At 37.5% G+C, this 12,500-nt stretch overlaps 12 non-coding genes across 12 annotated transcripts; all 12 read left to right on the forward strand.

Annotated features, from left to right (window-relative positions):
• Positions 1-2,930: 2,930 nt before the first annotated feature.
• LOC147467490 (signal recognition particle RNA) lies at positions 2,931-3,228 on the forward strand. The gene has a single exon (XR_015190562.1).
• A 293-nt stretch (positions 3,229-3,521) lies between these two features.
• LOC147467491 (U6 spliceosomal RNA) lies at positions 3,522-3,628 on the forward strand. The gene has a single exon (XR_015190555.1). It is a non-coding gene; the product is annotated as a U6 spliceosomal RNA (small nuclear RNA).
• Positions 3,629-4,509: 881 nt separating this feature from the next.
• On the forward strand, positions 4,510-4,807 carry LOC147467492 (signal recognition particle RNA). Its single transcript, XR_015190573.1, has one exon.
• A 285-nt stretch (positions 4,808-5,092) lies between these two features.
• Positions 5,093-5,199, forward strand: LOC147467493 (U6 spliceosomal RNA). Its single transcript, XR_015190551.1, has one exon. It is a non-coding gene; the product is annotated as a U6 spliceosomal RNA (small nuclear RNA).
• Positions 5,200-5,849: 650 nt separating this feature from the next.
• On the forward strand, positions 5,850-6,147 carry LOC147467494 (signal recognition particle RNA). The gene has a single exon (XR_015190574.1).
• A 304-nt stretch (positions 6,148-6,451) lies between these two features.
• Positions 6,452-6,558, forward strand: LOC147467495 (U6 spliceosomal RNA). The gene has a single exon (XR_015190554.1). It is a non-coding gene; the product is annotated as a U6 spliceosomal RNA (small nuclear RNA).
• Positions 6,559-7,169: 611 nt separating this feature from the next.
• LOC147467496 (signal recognition particle RNA) lies at positions 7,170-7,467 on the forward strand. The gene has a single exon (XR_015190540.1).
• A 1,175-nt stretch (positions 7,468-8,642) lies between these two features.
• On the forward strand, positions 8,643-8,749 carry LOC147467497 (U6 spliceosomal RNA). Its single transcript, XR_015190564.1, has one exon. It is a non-coding gene; the product is annotated as a U6 spliceosomal RNA (small nuclear RNA).
• A 958-nt stretch (positions 8,750-9,707) lies between these two features.
• Positions 9,708-10,005, forward strand: LOC147467498 (signal recognition particle RNA). Its single transcript, XR_015190536.1, has one exon.
• A 302-nt stretch (positions 10,006-10,307) lies between these two features.
• LOC147467499 (U6 spliceosomal RNA) lies at positions 10,308-10,414 on the forward strand. The gene has a single exon (XR_015190575.1). It is a non-coding gene; the product is annotated as a U6 spliceosomal RNA (small nuclear RNA).
• A 608-nt stretch (positions 10,415-11,022) lies between these two features.
• On the forward strand, positions 11,023-11,320 carry LOC147467500 (signal recognition particle RNA). The gene has a single exon (XR_015190537.1).
• Positions 11,321-11,616: 296 nt separating this feature from the next.
• On the forward strand, positions 11,617-11,723 carry LOC147467501 (U6 spliceosomal RNA). The gene has a single exon (XR_015190553.1). It is a non-coding gene; the product is annotated as a U6 spliceosomal RNA (small nuclear RNA).
• Positions 11,724-12,500: the final 777 nt, after the last annotated feature.

Here is a 12,500-nt window from a genome sequence, read left to right on the forward strand (position 1 = left end):
AGGCTCGGTATACAGTCACCAAAGCAGCTGGAATTAGTGTAAGTGTGTGGTTTTAAGCTGTATTTTAGTTAAAGGCGTAGTAGATTATTAGTAATACATACACATGCATATGCGTACACATATACATTCAAACACACCTACATGTGACAAATCGTTGATAAAAAGCATCCGTGTTTTATTTACAAAAGTTCTTTTTTCTGATTCAAACAGTGGAAGGTTTCCATTTGTCTCTTGGCGTTTAATTTACTTGAGACAAGAAAATGAAAGTACACTATTTTATTTATTTTGTTCTCTAAAGATTTCGCTTGATTTTTAAAATGTATAAAATATGAGGCTAACCTATAAGCAGGAGAATGCGTGTTAATATATATATATATATATATAATATATATATATATATGACATATTATATATATATAGTTTATATATATATATATATACACACAATGTGTATATATCTACATATATATACATATATGATAAAATATGAATGTATAAGTATATATATAATTATATTATATATATATATGTATATATTATATATGTGTGTGTGTATGTATATGTTCCACACAACACCACACACACACACACACACACACACACACACACACATGTGTGTTATATATATATATATATATATATATATATATATATATATATATATATATATATGTATGTATGTATGTATATATACATACATATATATATGTATATATATACATACATACATACATATACGCAAAGAAATATATGTATATATATATATTAATACATAAATGTACATATATATATATATATATGTAAAAACTTGTATATAGTCATATACATATAAATACATAAATAACCTACATACATGTTTGTGTGTGTGTGTATGTAGATACACATATTTGCATGCGTATATGTATATGTATGTATACATGTGCGTATACATATATATATATATATATATATATATATATATATATGTATATATATGTGTATATATATACATATAAATATATAAATGTATATATGTGTGTGTATGTATGTATGTATATATATATATATATATATATATATATATATATATATATATACATATACATATACATATACATATACATATACATATACATATACATATACATATACATATACATATACATATACATATAAATATAAATATGTATGTCTATATTTAGAAATGTTATGTATTAACTTATTTATGGATACATTTATATATATGTTTACATATATTTAATATATTTAATATATTTAATATATATATATATACATATATATATGTATATACATAAATATTACATGTATCATATATGATCAAGACTTTGTAACTTCACCCTAACTAGATGACTACATATTGTTAGAATAACGACTCACAGAGATAACAAGGCACCTTCTATATCAGGATTAACCACAACAAGTAGTTGCGTGTAATCCTCGTGTAATTAGTGTACGCGTATGCATCATCAAACATTTCCCGAGGGAATCTCATGTTCAGTCATGTGTGAATACCTATTTGCGGCATAATGCCCATGATTTGACATCACAGCAGGGTGTATCATCTTATGTGATGTATCCAACTTGAGCCAACGCTCCACCCCGTCATTTGTATGTATAATTAGCGGGCGAACTTTAGAGACGGGACAGAATGAGGGATAGTGCACGGAATTCACAGATCCTGAATGAACCCCGTGGAGGGTGGTTCAGTAGGAGGGATGGGGGGGGGGGGCAACTCACCTGGTATGTGTGGCGAAGTGTAAACGTTAGGATTCTGCCTGAAACCAGAATGTTCTGCGTCTTGGATTCGACTCCAGTACCTTGGCAGACCTCTCGGGAAAGATGGTCATCCTGTATGTCCGCCCTCGAGGCAGTACGTATCAAAGATTGTTTGCTAGAGACAAGGTGCAGTCTGCAATGACTCCCATTGCGGAAGCGTCAAAGTCGTCTGGTGTCGAAGGGGCAGATAGTTGGTGTGAGGGTGAGTGAGATTCAGTGTCAAGTTTAGTCTCGGGTCACCTAAGGGCGCTAGGTGACATTGGGTGTAAGTAGCAGATTTTCATTACCATTACCATGTATCAATCAGTTTCAATACAATTATAATTTACCTTTTCTTATGACTAAACTCAGTGTATTCAGAGATTTAGCATTCTGTAATATATATATATATATGTATATATATATATATATATATAATATGTTTTTAGTGATTTAATTTTTATTCGTTGATATTTGAGGTCTAATGGACATGATGATACGGTAATTAGTAAGAAAAAATATCTGATGACCATACCGTTTTTGTCGGCATTACGTCTTTCAATTATGCACTAAGTAAAAGGGTGGTCGTCCGTGTTAATGCTTACATTTAGTTTACAATAAGCATTTACGAAATATCTGTAATTTAAAAATATGGAACAATTAGTTTTCTTTATTAAACAATTATTAAACAATCACTAAATAGACTACTAAATATCCCTCGAAGACTGTACATACAAAATAATAATAACAATTATAATAATTATGATGATAAATTAAGTTTGACTGTGCTGACAAGGCTACTACAACCTACAAACTCTCCAGCGTGACTACATTACTGCTCAACAGGTGCTTTTGGCAGAAAAAATGACCATTGTACTTTCTGCCTATTATGTATACCATAACTATCAAATTACATTAGTTGAAGTGAGTCCTGTAAATTGTATTAATAAAAGGTGAAAATACAATATTCTTTCAGTAATACTATTGTAGGGGGGGGGGGGGTGTTGAGGAGGGGATCACTTCTATTTTAAGTCTGGTAATATGATTACACAATAATAGTTTTATATGCATACAGTTTTGTGTGTTTATGTATATATGTATATGCATTCACATCTGAGTACACACAAAGTATATGTATGATAGTTTTATAAGTCATTTCAAATATAACCTTAATTGCTGGGGTCTGTGGCGAGACTCTGTAAACCGGCGACTCGGTAGCTTGGGCTATAGGATGGCTTGAGGTGGGGATCACTGCTGCGGGATCACCCATGTTGATTGGGTGTCCGCACTAAGCTTGGCATCAATATGGCCACCCTTGGGGAGCCAGGGGCGTCCAGGTTGACTAAGGAGGTGTGAACCGGGCCAGGGGGGAAACCCAGCAGCCAAAAGCACCCGTGTCGAGCAGTAGTGGGATCACGCCCGAGAGTGTGTGGCTCGTAGTAGCCCTGCCAACACAGGCAGACTTAGTCCTTTTAATATTGGATACATTTTTTCCCTTATAATACAAAACCTAGCTAGTTTATGATTATACCAATGCCCTACATCCCTAATATATGTAATTTCACGGCAGGAACAGAAAAAAAAACGAAATTTGTTTTCATCACGGAAGCAAAGAAAATCGACGTTTAATTTTCATTGGAAAGAATATAATTTTCAGATTAAATCGATTAGATATTGCGTGAGTTCCAGATAAAAATGCCTGTTATATTGTAAAATGCAATTTCCATAAATGAAAGATAAAATCGTCTCAGAGGACAGTTTATCATGTACTTGCTTCGGCAGTACATATACTAAAATTGGAACGATACAGAGAAGATTACCAAGGCCCCTGCGCAAGGATGACACGCAAAATCGTGAAGCGTTCCACATTTTTTATTGCGTACACTTCATTATTCGTGCTTCCAAGTTATATTGTTAAAACTAAAGTATATAGCTTCTAAGTAACTAATTTGACCTTCCCGGACCGGTCCTCGAGGCTGGCCAGCGTTCGAGCCCTGACATTCTAGATATTGTCCGGCATATTTCCCTTGCTTTTGTATATGCGGTGTACCGCGTTTTTTTTTTTTTTTTTTTTTTTGAGGGGGGGGGGTGTATGTTAAAACTATATAATTTCTAAATTCCCTCTCATCATTTTGCCAAAATTTACGTTTGCCAAAAATATCTTTACATGTGATGCCCTGCAGATTGGCAAGTTGGTAGGAAAGGGGAGGGGGGGGGGGGTTACCAAAGAGAAGGGAAGATCGTTGGATGATTTAGAGCGTGGAAATGTCAAAGGTCTGATTCCTGGACCAGTTTATATAATTTGATGTAGAGAACGTAATCATTGGCGCGGAAGTGTGAGCTAACGCAATAAAAGGCATATGTATATGATTCTGTTTGATGTGTATAGATATTTATTTATATATATGTGTGTAATCATATAGATAAGATATAGCTATATATACACATACACAAGCAGGTGTATACACACACACATATATATATATGTATATACATATATATATATATATATATATATATATATATATATATATATATATGAGTAACAAGTTATATTCCATGGAGGGGATCACTACAACTTTAACTCTTGGTAATATGATTCCACCATAATCTTGAATTACTTTTTATATCTGAAATGTTAAAACAATACATACAGTTTTGTGTTTATGTATATATGTATATGCATTCACATCTGAGTACACACAAAGTATATGTATGATAGTTTTATAAGTCATTTCAAATATAACCATAATTGCTGGGGTCTGTGGCGAGGCTCTGTAAACCGGCGACTCGGTAGCTTGGGCTATAGGATGGCTTGAGGTGGGGATCACTGCTGCGGGATCACCCATGTTGATTGGGTGTCCGCACTAAGCTTGGCATCAATATGGCCACCCTTGGGGAGCCAGGGGCGTCCAGGTTGACTAAGGAGGTGTGAACCGGGCCAGGGGGGAAACCCAGCAGCCAAAAGCACCCGTGTCGAGCAGTAGTGGGATCACGCCCGAGAGTGTGTGGCTCGTAGTAGCCCTTCCAACACAGGCAGACTTAGTCCTTTTACCAATGGATACCCCTTTTCCATGTAATACAAAACCTAGTTAATTTATGATTATATCATTGCCCTACATCCTGAAACAGCCACATATTAATTTATGTTATTTCACGGCAGTAATAGAAATTATGCGAAATTTGTTTTCATCGATGTTTAATTTTCATTGGAAAGAATATAATTTTCATATTAAATCGACTAGATATTGCTTGAGTTCCAAAGAAAGTGTGTTATATTGAAAAATGCAATTTCCATAAATGAAAGACAAAATCGTTCCAGAGGACAAGCTTTCACGTACTTGCTTCGGCAGTACATATACTAAAATTGGAACGATACAGAGAAGATTAGCATGGCCCCTGCGCAAGGATGACACGCAAAATCGTGAAGCGTTCCACATTTTTAATCGCATACACTTCATTATTCTTGCCTCCAAGTTATATTGTTATTCATAAAGTATATAGCTTCTAGGTAACTAATATGACCTTCCCGGACCGGTCCACGAGGCTGGCGAGCGTTCGATCCCCTGACATTCTAGGTATTGTCCGGCATATTTCCCTTGCTTATGTATATGCGGTGCACCGTGTTTTTTTTTTCTGGGGGGGAGGTGTATGTTAAAACTATAATTTCTAAATTCCCTCTCATCATTTTGCCAAAATTTACGTTTGCCAAAAATATCTTTACATGTGATGCCCTGCAGATTGCCAAGTTGGTAGGGGAGGGGAGGGTTACCGAAGGGAAGGAAAGATCGTAAGATGATTTAGAGCGTGGAAATGTCAAAGGTCTGATTCCTGGACAAGTTTATATAATTTGATGTAGAGAACGTAACCAATGGCGTGGAAGTGTGAGTTAACGCAATAAAAGGCATATGTATATGTTTGTATTTGATGTGTATAGATATTTATTTATATATATGTGTTTAATTATATAGATATGATATAGCTATATATATACATAGTTTTGTGTTTATGTATTTATGTATACGCATTCACGTCTAGGTACACACAGTTTATGTATGATAGTTTTATAATTCATTTCAAATATAACCACAATTGCTGGGGTCTGTGGCGAGGCTCTGTAAACCGGCGACTCGGTAGCTTGGGCTATAGGATGGCTTGAGGTGGGGATCACTGCTGCGGGATCACCCATGTTGATTGGGTGTCCGCACTAAGCTTGGCATCAATATGGCCACCCTTGGGGAGCCAGGGGCGTCCAGGTTGACTAAGGAGGTGTGAACCGGGCCAGGGGGGAAACCCAGCAGCCAAAAGCACCCGTGTCGAGCAGTAGTGGGATCACGCCCGAGAGTGTGTGGCTCGTAGTAGCCCTTCCAACACAGGCAGACTTAGTCCTTTTACCATGGATACCCTTTTTCCATATGATACAAAACCTAGTTAGTTTATGATTATATCAATGTCCTACATCCCTAAGCACTCACCTATGAATATATGTTATTTCACGGGAGGAATAGAAATAATTCGAAATTTGTTTTCATCACAGCAGAAAAGAAAATCGACGTTTGATTTTCATTAGAAAGAATATGATTTTCAGATTAAATCGACTAGATATTGCGTGAGTTACAGAGAAAATGTCTGTTCTATTGTAAAATGTAATTTCCATAAATGAAAGACAAAACCGTCTTAGAGGATAACATTTCATGTACTTGCTTCGGCAGTACATATACTAAAATTGGAACGATACAGAGAAGATTAGCATGGCCCCTGCGCAAGGATGACACGCAAAATCGTGAAGCGTTCCACATTTTTAATCGCATACACTTCATTATTCTTGCCTCCAAGTTATATTGTTATCCATAAAATATATAGCTTCTAAGTAACTAATATGACCTTTCCGGACCGGTCCACGAGGCTGGCGAGCGTTCGAGCCCTGACATTCTAGGTATTGTCGCGGCGGTGCACCGCGTTTTTTTGGGGGGGGTATGTTAAAACTATGTAATTTCTACCTTCCCTCTCATCATATTGCCAAAGAATACTTTTGCCAAAAATATTTTTATCTGTGATGTCCTGCAGATTGCCAAGTTGGTAGGGGAGGGGAGGGGAGGGATGGGGGTAGCGAAGGGAAGAGGTGGAAGGAAAGATAGTAAGAGAACGTAGAGCATAGAAATGTTGAATGTTGAATTCCTGGACCAATTTATAATGCAATTTGTAGTAGAGAACGCAATCAGTGGCATGGAAGTGTGAGCTAAAACAATAATATGCATATGTATGTATATACATTATATGTGTGTAATTATATAACCAATATATAGCTATATGTACAGTTTTGTGTTTTTATATTTATCTATACGCATTCACATCTGGGTACACACAGTTTATGTATGATAGTTTTATTAGTCATTTCAAATATAACCATAATTGCTGGGGTCTGTGGCAAGGCTCTGTAAACCGGCGACTCGGTAGCTTGGGCTATAGGATGGCTTGAGGTGGGGATCACTGCTGCGGGATCACCCATGTTGATTGGGTGTCCGCACTAAGCTTGGCATCAATATGGCCACCCTTGGGGAGCCAGGGGCGTCCAGGTTGACTAAGGAGGTGTGAACCGGGCCAGGGGGGAAACCCAGCAGCCAAAAGCACCCGTGTCGAGCAGTAGTGGGATCACGCCCGAGAGTGTGTGGCTCGTAGTAGCCCTTCCAACACAGGCAGACCTAGTCCTTTTACCAATTGATACCCCTTTTCCATGTAATACAAAACCTAGTTAACCCATTGCAGACGGAGATAAATTTGCTTGCCCAGCCTCCAGGATAGGTTTTATTTTAGAGAGAGACCACTTGAAGCAATACAATTTGAAGCATCCAAATCTCTTTCAGTCATTCATTGTAAAACTAGAGCGGTTTTTGTGTTTTATTTTTTTGTGTGTTTTATTGAGTTTAGAGACTTATATGTGCCGTATGACAGGCTCTATCAGTGCTGCAGTTGACTAAAATTGTAGTATGTTATCCATATTAGCTCATTATTTTCTTTATACTCAATGTGATAGAAGTATTGCTGTTTTATGGGAGGACAAAAGGCAACTTTATTTTTTCGTATTTTTGTGCTGTCATGAACGAATACGAAACATATAACCACCTACAATAAAGATAACAAGAAGAGGTAGGGAAGAGGAATGAAACCTGTGCTTGTGACTGTGAGTGCCACAGTGAAAGACATCCATATTGGCACAGGAGCACATTTTAGACATTGGGTATGGATTGAGTCACCTTCCTCTTCTCGTTCTGCCTGCACATCCTTCATCGGCGGTACTTTAGAGCAAGGGTTCATCAACTTAGTGTGTGCCATCGCTCTATAGAGACAGTGCATGCTAGAGACCGTGGATGGGTGCCATTCAAGGCTCTCTCACCTGCTGGTGCTAGAAAAAAGTGGTGCCATCTAGGTTTTGGACGTTAAGCTTGCACGATATTACGGTAATTATAGTAATTAGGACTGCAGTAGCCATCATCACTCATTCCTTTTTCATAGCAAAATAAAATAGCACAGTGATCCAAAATCCCCGTACGTCGTGTACGTCATGACGCCCGTCGTCAGGCCAAAGCTCCTACGTCATGTATGTCATGACACCCGTACGCAATGGGTTAATTTATGATTATATCATTGTCCTACGTCCTTAAACAGTCACCTATGAATATGTTATTTCACGGGAGGAATAGAAATAATTCGAAATTTGTTTTTCTTTTCAGAAGCAAAAATCGACGTTTAAATTTCATTGGAAAGAATATGAGTTTCAGATTAAATCGATTAGATACTGCGTGAGTTCCAGATAAAATGTCTGTTATATTATAAAAAGCAATTTCCATAGATGAAAGACAAAATCGTGTCAGACGACAATTTACCATGTACTTGCTTCGGCAGTACATATACTAAAATTGGAACGATACAGAGAAGATTAGCATGGCCCCTGCGCAAGGATGACACGCAAAATCGTGAAGCGTTCCACATTTTTAATCGCATACACTTCATTATTTTTTCCTCTAAGTTATATTGTTATTCATAAAGTATATGGCTTTTAGGTAACTAATATGACCTTCCCGGACCGGTCCACGAGGCTGGCGAGCGTTCGAGTCCTGACATTCTAGGTATTGTCCGCCATATTTCCCTTGCTTTTGTATATGCGGTGCACCGCGTTTTTTGTTTTTGTTTTTTGTTTTTGTTTTTGTGGAGGGGGTGTATGTTAAAAAATATAATTTCTAAATTCCCTCTCATCATTTTGCCAAAATTTACGTTTGCCAAAATTATCTTTACATGTGATGCCCTGCAGATTGGCAAATTGGTAGGAGAGGGGAGGGGGGGGGGGCTTACCGAAGGGAAGGAAAGATCGCCCTGTAGATTGGCAAGTTGGTAGGGGAGGCTAACCGAAGGGAAGGAAAAATCATAGGATAATTTGAGCGTGGAAATTTCTAAGGGCTGATTCCTGGACCAGTTTATATAATTTGATGTAGAAAACGTAATCATTGGCGCGGAAGTGTGAGCTAACGCACTAAAAGGCATATGTATATGTTCCTGTTTGAGGTTTATAGGTATTTACTTATATATATATGTGTGTGTGTAATTATATAGATAAGATATAGCTATATATACACATATACACAAACAGGCGCGCGCACACACACATATTTATATATACAGAGATATATATCGAACCAAAGGGAGAACTACCCCCATTAAGGTAGAGAATATTAGTGCTTGAGTAACAAGTTATATTCCTTGGAGGGGATCATTGCAACTTAAACTCTTGGTGATATGATTAAACAATAATCTTGAGTTACCTTTTATATCTGAAATGTTAAAACACAATACATACAGTTTTGTGTTTATGTATTTATGTATATGTATTCACATCTGAGTACACATAAAGTATATGTATGATAGTTTTATAAGTCATTTCAAATACAACCATAATTGCTGGGGTCTGTGGCGAGGCTCTGTAAACCGGCGACTCGGTAGCTCGGGCTATAGGATGGCTTGAGGTGGGGATCACTGCTGCGGGATCACCCATGTTGATTGGGTGTCCGCACTAAGCTTGGCATCAATATGGCCACCCTTGGGGAGCCAGGGGCGTCCAGGTTGACTAAGGAGGTGTGAACCGGGCCAGGGGGGAAACCCAGCAGCCAAAAGCACCCGTGTCGAGCAGTAGTGGGATCACGCCCGAGAGTGTGTGGCTCGTAGTAGCCCTTCCAACACAGGCAGACTAAGTCCTTTTAACAGTGGATACAGTTTTTTCCTTTATGATACAAAACCGAGTTGATTAATGATTATACCAATGCCCTACATTCTTAAACAGTCACCTATGAATATATGTTATTTCACGGCAGGAATAGAAATTATTCGAAATTTGTTTTCATCACTGGCAGCAAAGAAAATAGATGTTTAATTTTCATTGAAAATAATTATTTTCATATTAAATTGACTAGATATTGTGTAAGTTACAGAGAAAATGTTATATTGTAAAATGTAATTTCCATAAATGAAAGACAAAACCGTCTCAAAGGACCATATTTCATGTACTTGCTTCGGCAGTACATATACTAAAATTGGAACGATACAGAGAAGATTAGCATGGCCCCTGCGCAAGGATGACACGCAAAATCGTGAAGCGTTCCACATTTTTAATCGCATACAGTTCATTATTCTTGCTTCCAAGTTATATTGTTATCCATAAAATATATAGCTTCTAAGTAACTAATATGACCTTTCCGGACCGGTCCATGAGTCTGGCGAGCGTTCGAGCCCTGACATTCTAGGTATTGTTTTCAGGGATATGTTAAAATTATGTAATTTCTACCTTCCCTCTCATCATATTGCCAAAGAATACTTTTGCCAAAAATATTTTTATCTGTGATGTCCTGCAGATTGCCAAGTTGGTAGGGGAGGGGAGGGAAGGGATGGGGGTAGCGAAGGGAAGAGGTGGAAGGAAAGATGGTAAGAGAACGTAGAGCGTAGAAATGTTGAATGTTTAATTCCTGGACCAATTATTAATGCAATTTGTACTTGAGAGCGCAATCAATGGCATGGAAGTGTGAGCTAAAGCAATAATAGGCATATGTATGTGTGTTTGTTTTATGTATATATATAAATTTATATATGTGTAATTATATAACTAATTTATAGCTTTATGGACACAGTTTTGTGTTTATGTATTTATGTATACGCATTCACATTTGGGTACACAGTTTATGTATGATAGTTTTATAAGTCATTTCAAATATAACCATAATTGCTGGGGTCTGTGGCAAGGCTCTGTAAACCGGCGACTCGGTAGCTTGGGCTATAGGATGGCTTGAGGTGGGGATCACTGCTGCGGGATCACCCATGTTGATTGGGTGTCCGCACTAAGCTTGGCATCAATATGGCCACCCTTGGGGAGCCAGGGGCGTCCAGGTTGACTAAGGAGGTGTGAACCGGGCCAGGGGGGAAACCCAGCAGCCAAAAGCACCCGTGTCGAGCAGTAGTGGGATCACGCCCGAGAGTGTGTGGCTCGTAGTAGCCCTTCCAATACAGGCAGACTTAGTCCTTTTACCATTGGATACCCCTGTTCTATATAATACAAAACCTACTTAATTTATGATGAAATCAGTGCCCCACATCTCTAAGCAGTCACCTATGAATATGTTATTTCAAGGACTTAATAGATATAATTCGAAATTTTCATTACGGCAACAAAGAAAATTGACGTTTGATTTTCACTAGAAAGAAAAAAAAAAATCAGAGTAAATCGGCTAGATATTGCATGACTTACAGAGAAAATGTTATATTGAAAAATGCTATTTTCATAAATGAAATCCAAAATTGTCTTTGAGGAAAAAAAATCATGTACTTGCTTCAGCAGTATTTATACTAAAATTGAAACGATACAGAGAAGATTAGCATGGCCCCTGCGCAAGGATGACACGCAAAATCGTGAAGCGTTCCACATTTTTAATCGCATTTATAACTTTTTTTCTCCAAATTATATACTTATCCAGAAAGTATACAGCTTCTAAGTAACCAATTTGACCTTTTCGGACTGGTCCACGAGGCTGATGAACGTTGGAACCCTGACATTCCAGGCATTGTCCGGCATATTGCCCTTGCTTTTGTATATGTGGTGCACCGTTTTTTTTTTTTTTTCTTCCGGTAGGGGTGATTGTTAAAACTATGTAGTTTCTGCATTCCCTCTCATTATTTTGCCAAAATTTACGTTTGCCAAAAATATCTATACATGTGATGCCCTGCAGATTGTCAAGTTGGTAGGGGAAGGGAGGGGGGGGGGGTTACCGAAGGGAAGGAAAGATCGTAAGATGATTTAGAGCGTGGAAATGTCAAAGGGCTGATTCCTGGACCAGTTTATATTATTTGATGTAGAAAACGTAATCATTGGCATGGAAGGGTGAGCTAACTCAATAAAAGGCATATGTATTTTTCTGTTTGATGTGTATAGATATTTATATGTGTGTAATTATATAGATATGATATAGCTATATATACACATACACAAGCGCGCGCACACACACATATATACAGAGAGATATATATAGAACCCAAGAAAGAACTATCCCCATTAAGTTAGAGAGTATTAGTGCTTGAGTAATTGGTTATATTCCATGGAGGGGATCACTACAACCTCAACTCTGGTAATATGATTCCACCATAATCTTGTTACTTTTTATACCTAAAGTGTTAAAACACAAAATACATAGTTTTGTGTGTTTATGTAT

The sequence above is a fragment of the Penaeus japonicus genome, unplaced genomic scaffold (genome assembly GCF_977035675.1).
Source record: "Penaeus japonicus unplaced genomic scaffold, GWHDUDI00000001_assembly GWHDUDI00000035, whole genome shotgun sequence".
In the NCBI taxonomy this organism is placed as follows: domain Eukaryota; kingdom Metazoa; phylum Arthropoda; class Malacostraca; order Decapoda; family Penaeidae; genus Penaeus; species Penaeus japonicus.